Genomic DNA, 10655 nt, shown 5'->3' on the forward strand with positions numbered 1-10655 from the left:
CGAAGAGAATCAAGACGGGATATTCCACGGACTAACGCGCTTCCCCACAGGGTAAAGTGAGACTAGTCGGGGCGACATGACCTTTTTTATTTTTAATACAATGCAAAAGATTTTCACTTAAAAAGGCTGTTTCCCTGACCGGGAATCGAACCCGGGCCGCGGCGGTGAGAGCGCCGAATCCTAACCACTAGACCACCAGGGAAGCTACGAATTTGTTTTTTTCCTATTCCTCCCTAATAATTGTTAAAGAAAAAAAAAAAAAGACGTCACCTTGAGGTGTATCCGAATTTTTATTGGTGGATCACTTCTTCCTGCTTCCAGAGAAGTTGTTGCCTGAAATCTTCATTGCGCCTGCGCCATGCGCTATCCTACACCCCACCCCCCTCCCCCTTGCTCGCCCAGCTGGCCGAACTCCAAACCCACTTTCCTACCTCTTAGTGGTGGGAATGAACTACGAGGGAGCTTCGGGCCCCCTCAGAAGGATGAGACAAGGGTCGGACTGATGCTAGATGAGTGTACAGCAAAGACTCTCCAGGTGGACCTACAGGGAGGGTGGAGTAACGGGCAGCAGTCCAGGTCCATTAGTTCCTCGAGAAGTACAACTGGGGTTCGAGGAGCCTCTGGATAACCTAGTGAAGGCGCAGTCTAAAAGATAAATAAAAATTATTTTAAAGTTTTTTTTCTTCCCAAAAGACAACGTGCGTTGGCCGGGAATCGAACCCGGGTCAACTGCTTGGAAGGCAGCTATGCTAACCACTATACCACCAACGCAGCCGTGCTCTCTGGTCTTCATAACTCTACATCAAGTGAATGCTGAAAGACGTCACTATTTTTAGTCCCAGTTTTTTGTTTTGTTTTGGGTTTCTTTTTTTCCTATAGTTAGATTTCAACAGTCCCAGAAAATACGGGGTTGCCTCGTAACAACTCCTACCAGGATACTCTAGTTGCCTTTCTCTCTATTCAACCTCTGGAGAATGAGGCAGTTGGATCTGGTACACTGCAGCCTATGTTTGCAAAATTTTCGGTGATTAGAATTAGTTCCTATGCGATATTCGCATTTTTTTTTAAATGAACAGAAAGAAAGAACTGCTTTATCCTTAAAGATAATGACAGAAAGGATGAGCGGTCCAGGTGAAAATGGTGAAGATGTTGGTTTCACGTTGGTAAGTTTCAGTTTATGCCTTTATTTAGAAGCTGAATAAAGCCCAATAGCAAACTGTATTGTCTCTAAATAGTGTGCCACCAGAGATTATGGGCTGCAAAAATAGTAACTAGAACAAAGCACGTCAAAGCAAGATTGAGTAGAAACACAAAATACCAAAGCACAACAAAATGCTTTCAAACAGTCCACAAGCGTTTATTTTTTAATTTAATTTATTTCTTTTCAGTTTTCAACCATCATAAATACCAAATAAAAACATAAAATTCCAAATTTTCTCCCCCTTCTTCCTTTCTCCTTCCCCAAGATGGCATGCAATTTTATATGAGTTCAACACATACATTCTTATTAAATACATTTTCATATCAGGTATGTTGCATAGAAGAATTAAAATAAATGGGATAAATCATGAGAAAAAACAAACCAAAAACATAACATGACACAAGAGAAAATAGTCTGCTTCATTCTGCTATTCTTTCTCTGGGTGTCGATGGCATTTTGTATTGAATCTTTTGGGAATATTTTAGGTCCTTGCATTGACAAACATTTTTTAAAGGCCTGCTATGTGCCAGTCACTGTGCCAGTCACTGGGGGCAGAAAGAAAGGCAGAAGAAAATCCTTGCTCTGAAGACAGTCAGATGGGAGAGAAAACACTTTGCTTGAGATAGAATACAAACATTATGTCTTCACAAAAATCATGAGCTATCACTATCCCATGACAATTTGCTGTATAAAAGCGGGTTATCACTGCTTCATTGGTCCTTAGATAGATTTCCTAAATAACTTATAGGTATTCATCTGGACAGTTCAACATGGTGCTAGTTGGGCCAAGCAGGTCCCTTGGCTGCTGATTTGGCTCTCCACTGCAGCCTTGACTGCTGCAAGTCAAGCGACCTGTGTATTGACTTGTCCATTATGCCCTACAAAAAACAAGCCCAGCTAATTGGTGGTGGGGACGGGGAGCTCTGCCAGCCACAGTTTTCTGGAAGGAGAGTACTTTAAGCCTAGCAGCAGAGCAAAGCCTGGGAACATCAGCTTTTCCTCACCCAGAAGTGAATTTGGTTGGTAGAATGTTGGTAGATGCCACTTTAAATTCTATTCTCCCTGCCTTCCTGTACCACAAGATAATCTTTAGACCTCCGTGGGGAGCGATTCCTGTTTTGGGGGACCTACGCTATTAGTCAGAATGAGAGCTGGGGTATCAACTCAAAAAATCCAAAGACTGATAGCCCTAGCTTTTTGCAGATTACCTGAAGCAGATTACTATTCCCAATAGTAGTTTGACCTGATAAACCTAATTAATACTAGTTTGGGGATATTTGGGGGTGAAGGTTGGTTGTGATAGAGTGTATTTGGGCTATAGATTTAAACTTCAGCTCCACATTGCAAACAAAATAACTTGTGTAACGGAGATTTTGAGAGGCATGGAGAGTAACTCTGACCTCTCTCCTAAGTAGAAAAGTTTAGAATTAGTTTAATCTAAATTAATAAAATTGTTTCTGGAAGGCAGGTGCCTAAAACAGTGTTGTATTTTTTTTCTTTCACAGAAAATTTGAAGTTAAATTCTTCATAGACTTTAATCTTGTGAGGCTATGATGATTCACAAAGTAAGCTCTTGGCCAAAAATGCATAGACTAAGTTCATATTTAAATTTTAAACAATAAGTAGGTACTCCTGAATATAAAAAACATTTCTTTTAGTTGGCTTGAGATTCCCACTGAGAAATGTGACATATAGCTCTAATTTTTGTCATCACTTATGACCTAGGCTCCACTGACCCTGTAAATGTATGACCCGTTTCTCAGATGGCTGGTTACCAGATGACGACCAGCTTGTTTTACTCTCAGTTTAGAAACCATCAACTCTGGACCCTCCCCAATTTGGTAGTTTTATGACCCTTGCCTCCTTCAGGATTAAAGGATTTTTGAGGAATTTACAACTACTCCTATCATAACTCAATAGCTCTTAATTGGTGAATAAATAATGCATGTTAGATATGTTTAAATTACAAATGTATTCACTCCTTTGTTGATTCATGACCTCCTCTATGTGGGCAATCCCTCTAATACTACAAATTTAAACTCCTCCTCCCCATCTCATCATGTGGATTCTTATTTGTACCCTCTCATCACGTTTTCCTAGGTCTTTCAACATTCTTTTGTCAACAGTCTTGTCACTGGGTCTGTGCATTTATTATCTCCCATTCTACCCTTATAATTGGCTTATTATCTATTTCTTCCAGTAATATCTATCCTGAGTCTTTCTTAAGTCACTTCTTCCATGAAAGTAATCATTGGTAATATATTCTAACTACAAACCACTATATATCTCATGGATATAGACTATGTTGAATGTCCCTAGGCCAGATGAAAAGAATTAGGCCAGTTCAGAATAAAGCTTTTAAAAATACGGGTATGAGGGGCTGGCACACATGCAGATTTCATTCCTTTACTAAGATGGGATCTCCTAAACAAATGCTAGGGTACTACTTCCAGATGAATTGTGATGCTCTGTGATGAAAGTGCCTTGGACAGATCTGAGCTTGGGTGGACATTCTGTAACTGGTCCTGGTTGGGGGTAGCTTTTTTCCATTGACTGCATAACTGGAACTCTGGACATCTGAGTCAGCTATGGATATTGTGGTTGCATGAAAGTCAGAGGGGAGTAGAAGAATTCCTTCCTTCACTCATGGTATCTGGTGAGACCATGAGACCATGAAGTAAAGAGATGAGCTCAAGATCTCAGCCTCCACTCTAAGGCCATAACCCTCCTGACAGAAGATCAACTCCTGGGACTTCTTATTCATTGTTTTACATGATAGCAATAGGAAGTGGAATCCCTCAGTCTGTGAGGGTCAAGGGCTGAGAAAGCAAGACTTCTGAGACTCAGAATCCAGCCTGGGTTTTGAAGCCAGTGCAGGAATGATGCCCTGAGGAGCAAACAGCAATCTTTATAAATGATATCAAGGTAGAGACTCATTTGGCAGTGTCGCTGCTTTTAGGCATGGACTTGGTGGGCCCAATGCTATGTAAGAACTGAGCTGTACTTATAATATTTAATAATAACTAACATTTCAGTTTGCAAAGTGCTTTACATTTATTATCTCATTTGATTCTCACAACAGCCCTGGAAGATAGGTGTTATTATTATCTTCATTTTAGAGACAAGAAAACTGAGGCAGACAGAGGTTAAGCGACTCACCCATTGTCACATAACTAGTAAGTGTCTGAGGACAAATTTAAACTCAGATCTCCCTTTAATTCCAAGTATAGGCCTCTATCCATTCATTACAGCATCTAGCTGCCACTAGACAATAATTAAGTTTTTTGATAGGGGGAGTGACATGGTCAGGTCTTCAAAAGATTATTTTAGCAGTTTTATGAAAAATTGATTGGTGAAAGGAGAGATTAGAGGCTGAGAGATCAATAAAAAAGACTGTTGCAACAGCTCCAGAAAGAAGTGTTGGGATAGAGGTGGGGAAGTCTAAAGGAAGGTGGGATAGTGGAGAAAAAGAAGGAATGAAGGTCAGAGGTATGAGGAGGGGAGTGAAAAGAACGGAACTTGGCAAGTGATTGGATGGAGATGGCAATGGAGAGGAAAGAGTCAAGGATGGATGGCAAACAGAAGGATGGTAGTACCCACCACAGAAATAGGAAAGTTGGAGGAAGCGTGGTTTATCATAAATCAAATGAGATAGTATTTATAAAGCACTGTAATGTTAATTAAAGATCTTCCTGGTCCATTAATAGGCCTCAGGTGAAGTCCGTGAAGGGACGCTTGATTAGGGGAGGCTTATTTTTGAGGAAGGCTCATACCTTTTGTTAATTAATGAGGCACTGAATCAGAGGGTGGTGATGCCCTCTGGCTCTGAAAAGTGTGCTTTTACTCGGAGGTGAGGTTTTGCTTTAGGGGCTTACTCTTTGGAAGAATATTCATGTAATATGACCAGATGAGACACTGTAGCCACCAAGGAGCTTTCCCCTATCACTTTCCCTTTGAAAACCCAGATGTTGGTGTTTCTCTCTCTGGTAACTACGTATATAATGGTCAGATAGTTGGATCTGTCTGTTGATCTGTGATGTATATTTTGCTTATGGTCAGACAGAAGCCCTGTCTGCTGGTCTTTATTTCTCTGTTTGTATTTTCTCTGTTGATATATGTAATTAAAGAAGATTATTGACCCCTCAAAAGTTGCTTTCCTTTTAGAAAAGCAGCTCTAAAAACCTGTGCTAGAAGGCCATCCTGGATATGTCAGGGTGTTTGCTGCTACAACCACTTAGCCCAGTGCTCACTATTTCAGTTAAGATTTCATTGATCAATAACAGAACTTACTGTTGTAGGATTTTCTGCAAATAAAGCAATCTCATGAAGACCTTCCATGCTGATAATACAATACATAATGTATACACAGTGGATTTCTATAATGTAAAACCAAGAACTCTTACCCAAAAGGTATTTATGAGAAGCTATAGAGCAATCTGTGTGGTTAATCAAAGTTGAAATTTACAAATTAAAAATATCCATAATTTATGTATAATATATAAATATTTATGCATTTAACCATATTGTGTATGTTCCACATCATATATTATATAGCACATTGTAAATGCTAGCAGATAGAGTGCAGGACCTGAAGTCAGAAAGATTCATCTCCCTGAGTTCAAATCTAGCCTCTGAAACTTCCTAGCTGTGTGACCCTAAGCAAGTCACTTAACCTGTTTCCTTCCTCTGTAAAATAGGGATGATAGTACCCACCTCAAAGGGTTGTTGTAAAGATCAAATGAGATAATACTTGCAGAGCACATAGTACAATGACTAGCAAATAGTAAGGGATATGTAAAATTAGCTGTTGTTATTTTTTCCCTCTAGTCAATTATCAGGAAAGTAATTAATGTTGCTCCTGGCTGCTCAGGACAACAAGAAAGATGTCCTAAGTCTTTAGTCTGTTGAGCCAATCAAGTCTGAAAGATTGTTTTAATACCTTTTAAGGAAAATCTACACTAATTTGTATGGGGTAGAGGTTAGATTATTGCTTTTGCCACAATAAAGACCTTCAAAATCTGCCCTTAGTTTATCTCTTGAATCAAACTTCCTGCCAATACCCTAAGGGAATCTTCCACTCCCTCAAAGTAACTTAGTCAGTGCTGCTGGCAACTCAAAGAAAGGTAAAGATTTCAGTAAGAACAAATAAGATTGTACTTTTGTGCTCAGTGTAGGATGGTAATGAGACAAAGATCATTCCAAAGTTATAGCCTTTGGGAACAATTTGAAGGTGGTTTTTCCAGCAAAATGGTGAAGTTGAAAAGGTTGGAGAATCTTTTGGAAAGATAAGCAGTTTCATTATTTGCCATCTTTAGTTTGTAGTTATCATGTGTGTATGACTAGGCCTGGTTGCTTTTCTTTTAATACTGGAATTTTTAGTTGAGTTTCGTATAATCTTTCTGAGAAAAGTGGTAAGAAAAAAATTACCCCTAAGATCAGGTCCTCAAAGCCAAATAAAAACAGAACTGAATAAAATATATGTAATATGAGAGGAATTGGGAAGTTGGAATTAGTCATGGTCCCTCGGAAAGCAGTCAGATATGTGCAACCAAGGCCTATGGAGTAATATGTATGTTTTGTAGCTTGCCAAGGAAAAAGATTGGCAGCAGCTTCCCTTTCTTGGAACCTCTGCCTGCCAGCCAAGGAGCTATCGCCAGCTGTCTTGACCTATGTCTTGCCACTGGACTCTGAAGACCCTGGAGGACAGACTGAAACTGATGACTTTGCACAGGTATGGTTCCCTTAAATCCAATTCACTTGCAAGTCACAACATCACCCTCCTGATATCATGGGTCCTCTTCAAGAATGAAGAACAAACAACTACAGGCTCCTAACCTGGCTTCAGCATTAGCTGTCAAATGCAAATGATTTTCGTGCAGTATATACTGACTTATTGGCCTATTTTCTGGTTTAAAAGGGGTATTTTTTCTCTCATGAATTTTAATTCTAAAGTAAAAAATGAAGCATATGAAGGGTTCATTTTATAAACCAGGCCCTCAGACATTTCTTTAAAGATTGATGGTAGCGTTCGTATAAGATACAAAGTCTGGTTATAAAAACAGTTAAGACATGGAGGACTTAAATTCTCTGATGTTTCATGTATGGGTTCCTAATCTGATGTTATATTGTTCACCATCTCAACTAGTTAATAAACTGTAGTAAGATCTGTTTTGTAAAAAGGGATTATAGCAGAAATACTCAGGGACCTCTGCAAGTTACAAACTATTCCTAGAAGAGCTGTCATCAACTGAGATTTTCTCCAGAATGAGACCATGGGATGTTGTATCCAGGGACCACAGGAGTACCTGAGACATCTGAAAGTCAACCAGAGATTAAATGGACTTTAGGAATTGGTTACTAGGGTAAAAAGACCCTTGATCACTGTACTACCTGGAAAGATGTGTAAATTTCACTTTTTCCATGTGCCAACACCTACTCCTTATTTGGACATTCAGAACAAGACCATGCTGCTCTGTGTGGTCTGCAAAAATGCTGCACCCCACAACAATAATGATATTTTTGCCTGCAAGAACCATCTCATCCCTTTTCCCCCTTGCCCTATCTGGTACTTGGCATTGCCCACAGAGGACTTCCTTCTATGTCTCTCTAGGCCTTATCAATTCATAAAAGATGGGTTTTTTAAAGATATATCTTCTGACATATTTTTTAAGACATATCTTTTGAAGTGGGGAAATAATTTTGGTTATTTACTCAATTTAATCAGTATTTACTCAGTTCACTGTGATTTAATGGGTGTTAGTGATTGTATTAGTGAGTTAAGTAGAATAGACTTAAATTTGATTTAATTATGTTAGTGAATGCTGTAAGAATGTCATAATTAACTTACCATATATATTGATTATAATATTTTATTTGATTTAGAGGATAAATTTATATTTTATTAGTTAGGCCGATTATAAGAATTCATATTAAGTTGTGTTAGGAATTTACTGTGTTGGCACTGCTCCCTCCCTACTCCTAAGAGAGCTGTGTTTTAAAAAACCACAGCTTCCTTGTTCTTCCTTGTTCTCTAGGCTTGAACATTCTGAACAGCTGGTGGAAAGTTCCTGAATACTGCTGACAAAGTGCTGACTGCTATGATGTGTCGACATCTCCTTTAGCCAATCACAGGAGATCCCCCCTCCTTCTGAAGATCCAATCATGACTTTTAACGAATGCACCATTAGTGACCTCCCAACATCTATAAACTCTCCTCAGCTATGAGCTGAAGGATCCTTGACCGTGAGGAAAGATTTGGTTGGATCTAGTTGCTAAGGAACCAATGGTCTCCCTAAAAATGATTTTGCTTGAAGCTCTGCCTCAGTTTCCTTTTTTTTTTTTTTTGTTTTACAGATTGTAGTTTTGTGGCCCACAAAAGTAATGTAGCAATAACAGGGACCTAGAAATAGGGCTCTGATTCATTTGAAATATTATGACAAACATCCATAGGGACCTACAGCTTAGGAAAAAGAATGTTCACTATTGATTAGAGAAATGCAAATTAAAACAACTCTGAGGTACCACCTCACACCTATCAGAGTGACTAATATAATTTTTTTAAAAAAAGGAAAATGTTAGATGTTGGAAGATATGTGGGAAAATTGGGACACGAATATATTGTTGGTGGAGTTGTGAACTGATCCAACCACCCTGGAGAGCAATTTGGAACTACAGCCAAAGGGCTATAAAACGTGCATATTCTTTGATCTAGTAATACTACTGCTAGGTCTATATGCCAAAGATATCCAAAACAAGGGGGAAAGACCTACTTGTACAAAAACATTTATAGCAACTTTTTGTGGTGGCTAAGAATTGGAAATTAAAGGGATGCCCGTCAATTGAGGAATGGCTAAATAAGCTGTGGTATATGATTGTGATGGAATACTATTGTGCTATAGGAAATGACAAGTAGGATGCTTTCAGAAAATCCTGGAAAGACTTACATAAACTGGTACATAGTGAAATGAACAGAACTAGGAGAACATTGTACACAGTAACAGCAATACTATTCGATAAAGAATTGTGGATACCTTAGCTATTCTCAGCAATACAGTGATCCAAGATAATTCCAAAGGACAAATAATGAAGCATACTATCTGCTTCCAGAAAGGGAACAGATATTGTTGAATATCTGAAGCATGATATTTTTCACTTTATTTCATTTTTTTCTTTTGTTCCATAACTAATATGGAAATGTTATACATAATTCCACCATGTATAACCTAAGTATGATTGCTTACCACCTCAGGGAGGGGAGAAAGAGGAGGGAAAGGAGAGAAAGAGGGAGGGATAGAATTTGGAACTCAAAACTTGAAATAAAAGGCTGTTTGGTTTTTTTTTTTAAGACAGAGGATGTTTAAGAAAAAAGTTAAAGCATATATTGCAATTGTTAGGCAAATGGAATACAGCATCATGAACAGTCTAAAGGTCCTTTCTGCAATGCTGGTTGATATGGTCAGCAGCAAAATATGCCTTCTTAGGGGTTTAAGTTCTGCTAGTCCATTGAAAGTTCTTTAATGTAAAAGTCCAAAAGTCTGGTTTGTACTGGAGCCTCTGGCTGAGAAGGTCTTTCAGCTAGCTTTGAAATTTGATGTAGGAAGAGGAACAAGCCAAATCCTCAGAAGGGGAAAGATCCTCAAAGTAAGGTTTCTAAGTCATCATTCTGCCCTCTGTCTGTCTGCATGTTACCTGTGCTAGGTGAGTGTAATTTTTGTGGCAATTTGATCTTTTTTCAGCTAAACATAACAAAAGTTTTCTTCTGTGAATCATACTTAGCTGGGTAGCTCATGTTGTCCGTAAAGTTTGACCATTTTGTTCACATAAGAATGAATGAAGATAGAGGTGGTCCAATCTGTTCTACTTCTCCCTTGAAAAACTGTCTGTAGAACATCTTGGCAATAAAAGCCTGTCTGGGGGCAGGGTGGGGGGGAGGCAGATCCCTCACCCAGGTGGGAAGTATGGAAGTCTAGTAGCTACTCATAGGTCTCCTCCCAGTTCTCTGGCAACTTTAGATGGGTTTCAGAGTAAAGCTTGTCAATAAAAGTTTCGTGAAATAAGTAAGTTGAAGTAAGTTATAGTGACCAGACTAAGGCATAGATATGAAGTCAACATGCAGATGTTCAAACTGGTTGAATGTGTGACAAGTTGGACACCCACCATAAATAGTACATTCTGGAACTTTTACGCATACAGTGAATTCTTGATGGTCTACTCAACACATCAAGAAAACTGTTGGCACTGTACATCTTAAATATAGTTTTGATTGTTACCAAGCTATAACTGTAATAATTCCTTTTTAGGAAGAGATACAATTTTATAAATCTCACATTTTCTGATGGATTTATCACTGTATACAAATGGGTAATTTTCCAGAGGCTGACTGGGAGAGGACCCAGTTCCCATTAAAAGTTCTTGTTGGGAGTGGGAGAATTGATAAGATTGTATGCTCATCATC

The 10655-nt window shown here is 38.8% G+C and overlaps 2 non-coding genes across 2 annotated transcripts; both read right to left on the reverse strand.

Moving 5' to 3' along the window:
• Nucleotides 1-130: 130 nt before the first annotated feature.
• Nucleotides 131-202, reverse strand: TRNAE-CUC (transfer RNA glutamic acid (anticodon CUC)). Its single transcript has one exon. It is a non-coding gene; the product is annotated as a tRNA-Glu (tRNA).
• A 497-nt stretch (nt 203-699) lies between these two features.
• Nucleotides 700-771, reverse strand: TRNAG-UCC (transfer RNA glycine (anticodon UCC)). Its single transcript has one exon. It is a non-coding gene; the product is annotated as a tRNA-Gly (tRNA).
• Between the last annotated feature and the right edge of the window lie 9884 nt (nt 772-10655).

The sequence above is a fragment of the Notamacropus eugenii genome, chromosome 2, assembly GCF_028372415.1.
Source record: "Notamacropus eugenii isolate mMacEug1 chromosome 2, mMacEug1.pri_v2, whole genome shotgun sequence".
Lineage (NCBI taxonomy): Eukaryota > Metazoa > Chordata > Mammalia > Diprotodontia > Macropodidae > Notamacropus > Notamacropus eugenii.